The following is a 15,700-nucleotide window of genomic DNA, read 5'->3' as shown; positions in this document are numbered from 1 at the left end:
AGAGCCAGGGTCGAGATATGGGGATTTACATTCTGAGTCCCCCCTCTGTCTGTGTTTTGAAATACTCTACTGCCTGAATAGGAATTCTAACCCTTTCTTAAAACTAAAGCAAGAAGGGGTGGAACCAGGGTGGCTAGCAAGGCCTTCCCAAGGGAAGATTGCAGGCACATTCCATGAGCGTTTACTTGAAAGGGGTGGATGTTTTCATGAAGAAGAGACGAAAAGTGCTTAACATTTAACATAAATGAGTTAAACAGTTTCCTCTTGCAAAGTTTATGAAGGGAAAATTGTAAGAATGCCAATTTCCACCCCCTAGTTAGGGCTTCACCATTTTAACATATAATGCAAATATTTATTCAATTAAAGAATCCCTACTGGACACAATAAGTCAGAACCAGGATGAGACTTTTCCCTGTGGGATATTATAATTCGGTAGAAAAGTTAAGAAAGGGAGAAAAAATTTCATTCATAATGAAAATATTCTATACAGTAAGGAAAGTACAGATTAATGACCATGGGCAGTCAACAGAGAAGGATCCAGTTTCCTGCTAGAGGAAATCTGGGAAGAACATCAGCACACCCCCATGAGGAGAGCATATTTCAACAAGATCTGAATAACTGGTGAAAATGTGTGCAAGTAGGAGCTGGGATAGAATTTCAGTGTTCAGTATCTCCATCTGGATATTCAAGGCATGTATAAGTTCAGTGGAAGTAACCGTGACTGAGGGACTCAAATACAATAGAAGTTTTTCTTTCTTGCAGAGTCATCTAGAGGTAGTCTGATGACCCGTAGTTCTTCCATGTTCTTGCATGTCACGAATGCCAACTCCCCTCTGCATGAACTAAATGTCCAGATCCTATCACTGACACTCTTCCAGGATGTGGGGGGTGAGGAGAGAAAGTTGCAGAAGGCAGGCTTCTAACAGCATCCTGACCGTTGCACACACCACTTTCTATCTCTCAATACCTACTTGCCAAGAAAGCCTGACAATGTAACACAGAGATACTATAAAAAATTAGAAAGGGGCTCTGAGAGAGAGGAGGGAATTTGCCTTGGGACATTTTCTAAGGCTGTAACAAAACATCCAAGCCTAAATTATAATGGAGAGGTGTTTATTTTACACATGGTTTGGGCGGCTGGGAGGTCAATGATCAGGTGACCACATCTAGATCTATGTGTTGAGAGCCTCGTGCTGCTTCAACACATAGCAGACACTGGACAGGCAAGAGGCATGCGTGACAAAGGCAAACAAGAGGGTGGGACATGCCTTACAACAATCCACCCTGCTGGTCATCGATCCAGTTCTGCAAGAGTGAGATCTGACCCCGTCCCCCAAAAAAGATACTAACCCCCCTGAGAGTTCAACCTTCATGGCCAAAGAAACCCTCGCTTGCCCCCACTTCCCAACACTTCACACAGAAGAACTAAGGTTCTCAATGCATGGACTTTTGGGGGGGCCATACGCAAACTGTCGCACAGTTTGCCAAATAACACAAGTACTGCAGAAGCTGTGGAGGTGAGACCAATCAGCTGATATCATGAAATATTTCTCAGGTTTGCTTCTGGGGTTTGTTTATTTATTCATCTTCTGGGGGTGTTATGGAAAGATGGGCATCAGCTGCTGTTGGCCACTTTGATGGCTTTTTCTGCCAAGGGAAAGTGCCCTCCTCAAAGCCAGCTGCATCCAATGATGCATCCAATGGTACCATTCAGACTCTTCTCTCCCATAGCCCAGGACAACTCAGCAGTCATCCCAGTTTTGAAAGTTATTTTGAAGGGAAGCTTACTATACAACCCCACCCCCACACAATCCTATTTATCTCTTATTCTTTGCTGCTATGTAAAAATATGGTATGAACATGGTCTGGTCTGTAAGTCAATCTCCAGAGACGGTTTCTAAAAAGTCTAATCTGGGACAATCATTCAGCAATCTCCTTGGAGAGGAAGCAAGGAAAAGTGACTCTAGTTCTGGGTGAGATGCTAGATGTCCTGAGTTGTCACATGTAGATTGAATTCTTGAGGCAATTGTGAGCAGGTTTCTATGGATTAGAGTAATGGAGGCTGTTGCAAACAATCTATAAAATAGACAGTGGGGAAAGAGACATGGGGTGAACAAATAGTTTAGGCTATCACGACCAACGATCAAGATCTAAGATAAGGAGCTACTGTTGTGAACATGATAGGGAGTTCTGCTGTTGCAAAATGGAAAGGCAGGGAAGGATTTCCCATAATCTGCAAGCTGAGCAGCTGATTGTGTGAGGTAAGTTGGGAGGAGAGTAAAATATGAAGGTTGAGGTTGGTACCCAGGGATTGAGATGACAGGGTCAGTCTAGGAGAGATCTTTTTTTTTAATATTTTTATTTTCTATATTCTTTGTTTACATTCCAAATGATATTAATTCAGAAAGCAAATACCTGTTTCATTCTGGGACTGCTGAGGCTAAGGAGCTAAAAGGAATCTAGTCAAAGACATCCAGCAGGCTACTGCAATACTGTATGGCATTCACTAGTGAGATTCAAGTGGAAACACTTGCTCGAGAACTAAGCATAGATGTTAACATTCGAATTGGTTTAAGATACAACTTAAGCCATAAAAGTGTGAAGCAGTTTCTAAAGAGCGGTATCATCAATAAAGGAGATGGAGAGAGATGGAGAGGGAAACTGAAGCACGCGGGAGTCATTAATTCTAGGAGGTGCTCGCTGTGTGCTCAAAGAGCTGGATGCCATTGTTCACAAGAACAAAATTTGTTCAGAGAGATGAATTAGATCCTCTTTCTGTACATGCTACAGAATGAATAGTGGGTTTTCATAGAGGACAACACAAAACCAGTTACTGAGGAGAATGGGTTATATAGAAAAGAATAATTTAGAATGAAGGAGCTTTTGATAACATCTCAGCACAGAAAGACTGGTTTTTAAAAAAGAAACACTTACTCCTATTACTATGACTATAATTGAATTTTCTTGGAGCCAAAGCTGAAAGGACAGCATTTTGGCATTCTAAGAGACTGGGACGACACTCCAGTGCTTATTAGAAGCCAATTTTGATTATCAGCAGAATGGTTGTTTATCAATAATATTACAATAGCTCTCTGCAGAAAAATATTATTCTGGGTCACTATGACACAAAAGGAGAAGAGGGCAGAAGATAGGACACAAAGAAAGTTGTTATCAAGCTGAAGTTTTCAAATTACAACCTCAGAACCATTCAGAGAAGAGGTGAGATGCTTAAGACAGCTCACTGGATACTTAGTATCTTGAGAGATGTGAGTTGAAAATAAGAAATGAAAGAGACAGTAGAAAGGAGTCCACGCAAGGTCATGGCTCTGACTGCATTGCACGCAGTTCTCAGAAAGCTCCGTGGCCTTTCTTTCCAATGCCTTGTGGGAAGCCATAAAATAAGTCATATTCAATTTGCCATGGTTAGAAATGAAGAAATTATTTTTTGTTCATTGAAGTTTAAAAAAAGATAAGAACAAGCCTTGTATTGATAGGAGACCATGCACTCAGATGAAAGGAAGAAAATATAATCACTTCAGCCCACTGGCGCTTTGTTCTCGGGTCTATACTGAGTGGACTGCTGCCGCACGGAGTAGAAAGCCTCCAGCTTTGCAAAGATGAATGACTTGTGGATGAGAGTCCCTGGCTGCTCTCAGGCTTCCTGTGTCTGGACAATTTCATCCTCCAGAAGGCCAAACAACTGGGTCATCAATCAATTGCACATCATTTTTATTAGCAGACTATCACAAATATTTGCAATCTAGGTTATCTCTCTGGCTGACCTGCCTGCAGTAAATTATATTCTTTCCCAATGCTGGGAAAGGAATCCAAGGCTTTGTCTGTGCCAGACAAGTGTTTTACCATTGAGCTACACCCCCAGGCCTCCTGCAGTATGAGGACAGTCTGCCAGGTAATGTTACAATTTGTTTGGTTATGACGTTTTATATATATATACATACATACATACATACATACATACACACATTCAAACAAACAATTTAAAATAAATGAATGTATTTAATTCCTTTTATAAGACATGCATGGTCAGGGCCTGTGCTATTCATTTTCTCAATGTTGTAACCAAATATCCCAATAAGAAGCAATATTAAAGTAAGAGGGTTTATTTTAGCAGAATAACTAAACTCACAACTTAAGAAGTGTTGCAGTCTACCCTGGAGAGGGAGGCATGTTAACAGTCATATTGTTTCCTCAGCCAGAAAAGGGCAATTAGGCAGGAGGTGGGGCAAGGCCATCGGACCTTAAGACACCCCTCACTTCCAGCTTCCTTATTTCCTGTGGTGGGGTGTCACTTCCAAAAGCTTCTCCAGTCTTCCAAGATAACATCATGTGTTACCAACTGTGGACCAAGTATTCCCCACATGAGGACAGTGGGAAACACTTCGCATTCAAACCCCGACATCTTAAACTGGACTCCTGACACAAGAACTGATTGGCAGCTGAAAGTATTATTGAAATCTTGCTTTTGATAGAAGGATTCCCTCTCCTTCACCACAGAAGAATGAGACCCTGGAAACATCCCTGGTAGAACTATTCCAATCCTTCTTGGCTCCCCTGCCTCAGGAATCACAAGTGTCACAATCTCTTCACTATTAAATGCACGATGATGCTAGAGAGTGCATAGGATGGCCTACTTCTTGTCCCGGGACCATTTTAGAGTCAGAGAAAAGTGTGAAGTCTGGAAAGTTCTGCGCAGTGTTTGAATCACTGTTCCTTAGACAATTTATAAGTCCATCAGACTTTTGAAAATGTGATTTATTTTCTTGTGTTTCCGGTTTGATGTCTGTTCCTCATTAGCTGGCTGTCACAAGTGAAGAATGTAGAATGTTCTATTCTTTTGTAGATCACTGCTATTGATCTATTTCAGGATCAAAAAGATGCCAGGCAAACACTCACCAAGACACATCTGTGTTAGACATTTCATCAAATGCCCAGCAGGTCTGGGCAATCTACTGGTTGGGAAACAATATAGAATTTCTTCCTTAACTGTCCCAATCAAAAAGATTTCAGACCTAAAACTCTTAGACAGCTAATCAGAAGGTCAGAAGTAAAATCACTTGGCCTGGCTACCTTCAATTTTCATCTATTTAGTTGATTGACTGACTGATTGATTCATTCATTCATTAATTCATTCAAGAGTGGGTTGCCTTATGTAACTGAAGGGAAAAATCACTTCCCCTTTGTTGATAATAAAACTAGTGTTTTTGGAAGGATTCATAATTTTTTTAAATCACAACTTTGAATCATGTTTGTAAACTAAAACAAATGAACAAACAAAAAAACCTATGTATCAGACTCAGATGCAAAACTTAGCAAATTCCCATTTGCATTTATATGTATTCTCAGCTGATGTAATAACTCTCTTTGTCTAGAAGCTTTTTGCATTGATATTTAATCAAATCCATGGGTGAATGAAGTTATGTTAAGACAGTTATGACTACTAGTTTGAATATGAGATCTCTAACAGGATGGAGGATCTAGTATTTTATAAATAACATTTTTATCATATGAATACTTATTATGTATAGATTTGAGTAGGCAATTTGATTTAGGTAATTGTGATGGCTAAAGTGAATTGTCAACAGAACCTAGAATTTACATGGGAAATGGGCTTCTGGGCATGGCTGTGGCCAGTAATTTGGACATGGAAAGACCCATGTTCATTGTAGGAAGGGCCAATCTCCCTGAGCAGGGAACCCTGGGCTGTGTAATATGGATAAAGCATCCTGGCCACGAACATGTGCTTCTCATTGTTTTTGGCTCCTAATCCTGGATGGACTGTTTGTGAGCGGCTCCCTCGAGTTTCTGCTGCCGTGAGCTCTTCCCTAGGAGGAACTGTAACCTAGAACTGTGAGCCAAAATAAATGCCTCCCTTATCAGGCTGCTTCTGTGGAGCTGAGAAGCTGAGGGGAAGCAGGCACCTAACAGGACAAAGGCACGCTTCCTTGGCAGCTTCTGGCTTCCAGGCGAGGCGGGTCACCTGAAGGCTGCTGAGTTTCCTGAGTGCTTGTGTGGGTGGAGTACGGAACGTGGGCAGAGGAGAGCCAGACACTGAAGAGCCCTGAATTTGCCGCATTCGTTGGGTCCATTTCTGTGGCTTCAGATATGTGTGTCTAATGACACTTGAAACCCGGATGACACAGTCAATTTGATGAGAACAAGGGGCTGCGATTTTGTTCAAATGAGCCTTGATGCAGTTTCAAAGCTGGAAGATCTAAAAAAGTTCGAAGGACTGAAGTTGGTTTTACTATCGCAGCTACATTTTTTCTCCTTGATCTCTATCATAATGTTGGCCATGATTTTACTGCCTTCATTTCATTCTTTTTTGGTTTTTTTTTTTCCTTGCTCTTTTACATCTTCTTATTGCTTGTTTACTTCAGTAAATGCTACCTTCCTCCACAGGAACAAAGACTTTGCCTCTCTTGCCTATTGATGCACTCTCTCATGTCTGTAGTGGTGAATACCATTGTCTCTACGTATGCAGATAAAATATTGAACAGATAAATTACTTCGGTATGGGTATGTGTCATTCAATTTGGGGGCTTTTTCTTTTTAAAGCTATGTTCCCCACTAGCTCATGGATTCATCAGTGATTTAAGACTTATTTTGATGACTTCTCTTGATACTCAGCAGAGGACGCATTTGGCAACAGTGATTGGGTATTGAGTCATCTTAATAATCTCTTGCTTTGGAAGGCATATGGCTGGACCGCACATGGTTGTACCACCTTTACCCTCACGGCCCTAACCTTACTCCAGAAAAGCAGGTATGACGTAGATGAATGAATACAGGGGATGAAAGTGACTGCTGTTATCCCAGCTCAGGACACCATGTGATCCATTTCTGCCTCCCTCTGTCTTATTAACACTAGTTAGATGGCTACATATTCTCATGGAGGCTGACCTAAATAAAAAATTCTATTTTCAGTGAGTGAATTTCCCCATCATCTGTTTTAAATGGGGAATAAAGATAAAGACCATGATCCAAGGACCTTCTTCTGCAAATGGTGCCGCCTTCTTTCTTTTCCTCATCCTCACCTTCATTATTTATTTTTTCAGTTGAAATTTAGATGATGGCCCATGCCTACAATCCAGATACTCAGTGGCCAAGGTAGAAGGATTTCAAGAATAAGGAAAGTTGTATTTTTTTTTTTTTTAGAATCATGGAAATTGTGATCTAAGAACTGGATAAGCAACAAAAGAATTGCCCTAACTCAGACAGAATTTTCCATTAAGCCATATTGTCTTATGAGGTTAACCTTGTGGACAGATAACAATCATTCACAATCCCATAAATCCCAATGTCTTCCATTGTAGTGCATTCCCTCCTAGACATGCATATATTTATAAATGAGCATGTGACACAATTGTAGCCCATGGATTGGAATCCTAAGTCCATTAATGAGGTTATGAAACTGCTTTTACTTTCTCCCTTTAAATGATGTAGGAAAGTCAAGAGAATCACAGAAATTCAGCGCATGGCATTACCAGTAGCCACACTCTTGCAGCCATATTTAAGAAAAGCAAACTCTGTTTAAACATGACATTCAGATGTATCAGGACTTAAGACATTCCTGGCTCACATAGCATGTTACAAAAATTAGCTCAAAAATAGATGTAGAGTGTTTCTTGTGTTTTGATGACTTAACTTTAAAATCTTGCTATTGGATATGAATTGATCATATATTTGCGTGTTCGTATGTTCTATCTACTTTTAGAATCAGAGCATTTTAATCCCAAATGTCATTTCAGAAAATATGCCGACAAGCACATCAAAGGAATGTGCCCATTCATAAAAATTATAGTTAAAGCTTGAGTACTGGAGGCAGAAAAAAAAAAGAAGTGACTGATACTTTTATTCCTTTGTCAAGACAAACGAAAGAACATTCACCAAAGTTAACCATCTATTCTCACTGTTCCAGGCTTAAATGTTGCTACTTGCAAAACTGAATTAAATCAGCATTGTTTAAAAAAGTATTATCTATGCTGGGAGGGGAAGCTCAGTTGGCAAAGTCCTTGCCATGCAAGCACGAGGACCTGAGATCAATCTCAGAATCCACATAAAAAGCTGGGCAAGGGGACTGGAGAGATGGCTCAGCTGTGAAGAGCACCGGCTGCTCGTCCAGAGGACCTGGGTTCAATTCCCAGCAACCACATGGTGGCTCACAACTCTCTAACTCCAAGATCTGACACACACCCTCACACAGACATACAGGCAAGACATCAATGCATAGAAAACAAAAATAAATAAATAATCTTTAAAAGCTGGGCACAGAGGTACACATCTCTAACATCTTAGTGCCAGAGAGACTGAGACAGGTGGATCTTGCAAGCTTCCTGGAAAGCCAGTTTAGCTGAATCAGTGAGCACTGCAATCAATGAGATATTCTATATCAAAAAGGTGGAAAGTGATTGAGGGAATACTAGACATGAACTTCTGGCCTCCATATGTGTATGCACACACACTCACACACACTTGTGCACACACATGCTCACACGCTCCAACACATACTTGTATACACACACTCACACACATGCATACACACTCACATACTCATGCACACACAAGCACACACACACTCACACACATACATTCAGTGATGCCCCCCAGTGCCCACTTGCACAGATAGAAGCACATGTATACTCGTGAGAACATGTGGTATACTCATGTGTGCATGCTCAAGCACACATACAATTATTACATGATGCCCACTCAAAAGCATTCATATTCTGGTCGGAAGAAATGGGAAGGTGATAGAGTCGGCCATAGCTGTGAAGCTACAAGTAGGAACCAGACATCGTGGAATCCTGCACAGAGCGGAACTGAGTTCCTGAGATAGGCGGGTGTCAGGGAAGAGTCCTGAGCCTGCAGGCCCTGCTCAGACTGTTAGATGCCTCCTGCCTCACCATATAGATCTGTGTCCTCATTTGTTTATCCGCTGCTCTGCAGAGCAGCTACCCAACAGTCTGTGCTTATTCTCAGCCCTAACTTCTGAGGCTGTGAGTCCTACATGGCATTCAGGTAGACAATTTGTATTAAGTTTTATTAAACTGCTCCTGGGAAAACGAATCTTAATGTTGACCAAACCTTAGCCCCTTGTCATGCTGCCTAGTTACATAAACCTAAATTCAAAACACCACTTAATAATGGTTGAGGTTGCAGCGTTAATCACAGAACTCAGGAGGCAGAGACAGGTAGAGTTCTGTGACGGACCAGCATTATCTACATGTGGAGTTCTAGGCCATCCAGACCTACACAGTGAGATCCTGTCTAAATAAACAAACAAAAAAAATCACCTAAGTTGTGGTCTCTTTAGAAAATGAATAGGACAGAAGACAAAACCAATTCAGAAGTCAGTGCCTGTAGTAATTACTCTTGAGTTGCTGAACTCATCTTAATAGGTAAAATCAAGGCTGGACAAAGTCACCAGAGTCTATGGGCTTTGTGAGCTTCTGGGAAAATGGACAAAAAACTAAGTTCTTTTAGAAATACACAGAAAAGAAGCCACTGCCGTGCTATGGCTGTGGCATCTCAGCTCTTCTTAACAATGGCGGCATCTTTACCTGGTCAATCAAGAAGCTATGAATGGATGAATGACTCCTGAACCCTGGGCAACTTTTCTCTTTCACACCTTTTGGAATTCATGTCTGGGATCATCTGACTACTGCACTGTCCTTGTGAATTGGATGCCTCTTAAGGAGTGAGTCATCCACTTAACCCAATGGGCATTCCAGGAAATTGTTCCTGTTTATTGCTATTTTCAAATGATGGAGAAGCACAAAATAATGAGAGAGGAATGATTATTTTTACTATCTGATCCCAAGTGTTAAAGAAGCATCCCATTCTTAGACACTGCCCTGGCATTTGCAAATTTAATGCAGTGCTGAAGATGCAAACTGTCCACATAACTGCTCTTGAATTTCATTAAAATTAATCGGAAGTCCCTTTTAATGTCTTAGAAAATTGCTTCAAGTGGCAAAAATCAGAAAATCTGCCCATGGGGCACATTCAGTTAATTGCAATTTACTTCTCAACTAGTCATTCTTCAGCTGTATGCTGCAGCTTCATAAAACCCAAACAACTCTGGATGACCAAATGCCAGACAAACCGGTCATTCACCTAAGTGCAAAGGGGTTTCAAAGATCCTTCATTTCTTCAGTCCTTTGCCTGCACGTACATCGCTTGCATATGTGATACCCATGGAAGCCAGAAGAGGGCGTCAGAGCCTTCGAAACTGAAGCATAGACTGAGTCTCCTTGTGGGTGCTGAGAATTGAACCTAAGTCCTTTGGAAAAGCAGCTGTGCTTTTAGGTGAAAAGCCATCTCTCTGGGTCCTCTTCAATATGTCCTAACAATACAGAATGGTGGTGTGAACTGAACTCAGATGTGTGCTTGTCTTTGTACTGAGTGGCTTTATGTTCCCTCCCAGCTGACATTGTGGAACAGACAGGGAAATGAGGATAAAGACAGCAAAAGGAGGACAGAGTGATAGGGTATGTATCTGTATGTGCACACCACTTAGCACACATAAAACACAATGAATTAAATTTAGACATAGAAACAAAGCTATATCCTAACATTTTCCAGTTAAATAACCCTAAAGTAATTGTTACATAATAAAACAGGAAAGAAGAAAGAGCAAACAATGTTTTCCTTAGAATTATATGGGGCTCCAGGGAGGAAATGAGATTTTTGTAAGCATGTGAGCACTGCTAGAGAGATTCTAGTATATAAAAGGGAAGTGGTCAGGACAAGACATCATGAAGAAGACGGCCTACATGTTCAGCAGAAGATAAAGGTTTTAATCACATGACTTGATGGCTGTTTCTCCTAATCTAACAACATGAATTGGGGTATAATTTTCATCTTGTAATTATGGTGATGACAGTTAACTTTGGGACTAGAGAGTATATGCCCCCTTCCCAAGAATCTTTCCAAATTTTCTTGACAAATTGGAAAATATGAAGTATTTATCATACTAGAGTAGGGGTGGATAGAATCTTTGTCTAAATAAAAATGTTCAGACAGTGATTGCTTGTTTTGTTTTAAAGTACAAATTGTTAATATTTATGAGAAATGTTTAATTAGAGATTCTATTTTAAAGCAGGCATATAGAAGGGTTGCTGAAACTTCTTAATTCCATTGTCAAGTAATAACACCAAAAAGAAAAAAGTGTCTGAGTAATTATCATTATGTCTTAAAACTTTTACTTTAAGAATCTTTACGTCCACTGGCAAGAGCTGCTTGGGGCTCTAGTTGAGAGTCAGTCTCATATGCTCGGTATCTGAGAAGCAAGGATGGCCATTTCATTATCTTCTTACTTACCAGCAGGTAGAGCTCAACCGCAACAGCCTTTACCTTCATATAACATTCCTTAAGGCATTAAGAAATATTATCATGGGATGGAGAGATACCTCGGCAGTTAAGAGCACTGACTGCTCTTTCAGAGGTCCTGAGTTCAGTTCCCAGCAACCACATGGTGGCTCACAACCATCTGTAATGCCCTCTTCTGGTGTGTCTGAAGACAGCTACACTGTACTCATATACATTAAATAAATAAATCTTTAAAAATATTATCATCAGACACCATCAATTATAGACATCTCATTATTTTAAAAAGTAAACTAAGCAAAACTAAACAAAAAACCAAAATGCAAGCAAACAAACAAACAAAAAAGCCTGATGCTGCAAATCTAATTGTCAGAGTGGCGTCCGTTGACACGTTCATCCTGATCTCAGGCATGGGGTTGGGTCTCCCTCCTTCCGTCTGTGAAGCAGGGATAGCCATCTGATTCCTTATCTTCATGCAGGTGAAACTCAAGGTGAGCAGCCTTTGCACACCTCCCCAGAACTTAATCTCTCTGTTCCTGACCACAGACCCTCTGATCGCAAACAATCTCTCTGCTTCTTTGACACTGTCTTGCATCGTGTCAATGAAAGTTCCAGATTGCTTCGATTCCTTGACATACTTTTTTCTCTTTACCTTGTCTCTTTCTGTCTAACTTGCTTATGCCCTCAAACCCCTGATAGCTTCATTATTCATCAACATCCTAATGACCATTCTTCTGTTTTCATTCGAGTCGGCTGAATGCTGCAAGAAAACAAGAAAACCCCTGATATTTGTCACATTTTGCCACGTGTAGCATCTTCCCAACTGTTTTTTGTATACAGTTTCATTCTATCCTTAGGAACCATGAAGGACCTTTTTGTCTATTTTGTAAGCAAGGGGATGGTCTCGTGGGGTTAATTACATTTCTTAAGGCATTTTTTCCAGTTCAAAGACACCATCAGTGATCGACATTTTGATATTTTAAAAAGAAAAAGACAATGCTGCAAATCTAAAAACCAGAGTGCTGTCAGTTGACAGATACATCCTGATCTCAGGCATGGGAAGGGTACAAAAAGTTTTTCTGAGAATTCATGAACTATGACAAGGGAAAGACGCACAGATCAAACCCAGACAATTGGGATTCAGAGAATAATTGCTGTAATTATGTTATTCTGCCTCATAAAAACTATTCAGGCATACAACGTAGTATACCATTAATTCATGGTCTCATACATTTTCTGAGTCCTTACTGATGCTTTTAAATCTGTCTTCCCTCTCATTTTTTCTCTCCATTCTTGCCTGCAACAGATACTCCAAAGCTTTTATCCCTTCTCTAGACTCCCTACTTAGCACGTGACTTTTGGCCTTCAGTGGGGAAATTGAGGTTGTCAGTTATCCTCTCCCTCAGCTGCTTCTTCCCTTCCTCTGGGCCCACAGCACCTTTCTTTTTTCCTATTTGAGAAAGCAAGCTGTCTGCCCATCTCTCAGGTGTTGGCTCCTTTTTCTTTTTTCTTCCTCATCTGCTTCTCACTTCTGACAACTTCAGTCACCCTTTCCTGAAGCATGCTCAGCCCTCTCCATTGGGTTTCCTACCCCAGCTGTATGACCAACACTCAGTTTCTAGCCTCTACTCTACTCGTTCTCTCTCCTTAGACCCAAGTTTTAGAGGGAAAGTTTAGGGTATTGCCATCATTTCCCGACTTTCTGTTCCTGTCTTTACCCACCCCAATTCCACAGACGCTGAGGTGAGATTGCCCTTCATATTCTCACCAGTGACCCATCTTCTTAGATCCACTAGAAACTCCTTTCCCCTCATTTTATTGGCACCCTTTACAGAATCTGTGTGATTATGTTGGCTTCTTCCTACTTGGTGAAAATCTTTCTCATCTTGCTCCCAGTCCAATAAAAATAGCAGGGCTCTGGCCCCCTTGCTAGGTTCCAACAGATGCCGCCAAGTCTGTGTTCACCGGCCTCACTGAAGTGCTCACTTTTCTGGTAAGGATGTCTAAAAGGATGTAGGCTTCTTGAAGTCCAGGAAGCAAGACCACGATCTCGTTCCCACACCCACTGGGAGCAAAGGAAAGCATGTATTTAAATGCAATTTAAAGACAGAAACCAAAGCACGCTTGGTCCAGTTGAGAGATGAAGAAAAACCTCAGAGGCCCTCTGGACTCCTTCAGAGCACATCCTAACATTATCTCTGGAGGAGGCTGGTTTTCTGAGCCTTCAATGTAAGTCAGTGTAAGCCCCCCAGGTAACCATGGATACTGTCAAACTGGCACAAAAGCCTTCAGTTAATGGAGAGTACAAGGGTTTTTTAGGATGCTGGGGGGCTTTTAGGAAAGACATGGGGATGAATGTCCTTTCCCCCACCCGCCCACCCTGAGATCCCTTGACAGGGAGTGTTGGTAAGTGGGCTCCAATGCCCAGCAAAGTCCCTGAGAAGTATTGAGCTGCATCTCGGGACTTAGGTCGTGGCTGGATGAAAGGCAAAGCAGAAGAAATCCAACCAAGCTGCTTCCTTAGGAGAGCAGGGATTCTGGGGAGAAATCAGTGGGAAGGAAATAAGGATGTACTCAGCATCCCAGGCTGTAGACAACAAGGACTACCTATCTGAGATCAGCAAGAGTAACAAGCATCTCTCCCATCTATCTACCTCAGGGCCTCAGTAGAATAGGAGAAATTCACACTCTGGCTGTAGTCGGGCATTTGCACTTTTTTTCTTCTCCAGACCCTAAGATCTCACATGCCCCTCCCCTCTCACCCTTTGAAACTCAAATGAAGCACTGGTGGGAGGCCAAGTTAGCTTCCCCCTATTATCCCCCAGAAATGCGTCAAGCTAAGCCCTAACTTTGCAGCACTTTGATTCTCTAGGTAGGTGGGTCCTGGGAGCCCGACTAGGCTACAAAAAGACTACCCGCAAAAGGAGAGTGGGCGTGGGCCCGGGTCAGGGAGGGGGGGGTCTGCAGCCAGCGCCCTATTTTCCTAACTACAAACCTCTGCGGGGGAGGGCAAAGAGAGTTCTGGAGACTGGGACAGGGACTTGGGGGCGAGAGGCAGCAGCAGTTTGCAGGTCCTTTGACGTAGCCGAACACTCCCACTGCTTAAGAAGAGGCACGCTGGCATCCAGGACGCGGAAGCTGGGGACAGTCACCTGCCTTGGGAGCAGCCTGAGTGTGTCCTCTCCGCACACTCGAGGGATCGCGGGCAGGGCAGGTGAGTGTCGAGCGGCACCCTACCGACCCAGAGCACAGGCGTGGAACAAAGAGGTGAGTGGCACCCTGACCCTGAGGCTCTTTCCTGGGAGGACAAAGCAGCAGCGAGAGCAGGTGCCCCGAGCCCTAACTCGGCCAGCACCGGACTCTCAACGGGGCACACAAGGGAACTCTTGCGTTAGGGAGCCCACCTCTCTGAAACAGCTCTGCAACGGAGAGCCTTTCTGAAGATCTTCCTCAGTTAGATTAACATGAACCCAGGACTGTATCTTAAAAGATCCCAGGACTCGCCAACTTCAGCACCCTGGATAGCACCCCTCACTTGATCTTCTAAAAACTTCACTTGGATATCAAAGCTGCAGTCCTTGAACAAAGAAAATCTTTGGGTATGACTTTGATATTTCATCTTAATACAATCGTTTCTAGTAAAGTGATTGAGAAAGTGATGCAAAACTAAAATTTTTTTGGGTGATCTGCTATTTCAAACATGAACCTTAAAGACTAGGTTCTGAAACACTTCTTAACAGTGTCTCCATTTGTCCCCCTTCTGATTAGAAAAGAAAAGCCTGTCTTCTGGTGTCAAAATTACAAATTTTGATGAGGAACTGAGCAGTGTGATTGTCCTTCCAGTTTTCCCTTCTTTGTGCTGATTTGCTTCAGATACTTGGAGAGTAATCGGATGAACTTTTAGTAGGGGTGGGGGATGAAAGTTTTTATAATGGCCAGGGTGTAATTTCCGATTGCATGTGTTTGAAGAGGCAGCATAAGGACTAGTTAGAGGTAACATATGGTCGTCCATGTGATTTTATTACAATAGACATTGTGAGCTAGAAAAGTCAAAGGAAAGACAAACCTTGAGATTCATTGCAAGCAGAGAGAAATTATAAAGCATTGTCTTTATTAAAGCCATATCAGGGTTACGTAACAATTAGGCTTACACACTATCTATTAGTTTAACTTTGTCCTCCAGTCTTGAAATACATTTACCCATAAATTAAGTGTCCACTTTGTTTATTTCTGTTTTATAAGCCTAACATCTTCTAAATATTAAAAGGTACTACAAACAGGAAGGCATACAAGCAAGGACAAAAATGTGAGTTTCTAACTGTAGTGTAGCTCTGTGATACAATGGCAGAAC

This window comes from Apodemus sylvaticus, chromosome 9 (genome assembly GCF_947179515.1).
Source record: "Apodemus sylvaticus chromosome 9, mApoSyl1.1, whole genome shotgun sequence".
Classification (NCBI taxonomy): Eukaryota; Metazoa; Chordata; class Mammalia; order Rodentia; family Muridae; genus Apodemus; species Apodemus sylvaticus.
The sequence above is the reverse complement of the archived record's forward strand: the minus strand, read 5'-3'. Positions refer to the sequence as shown.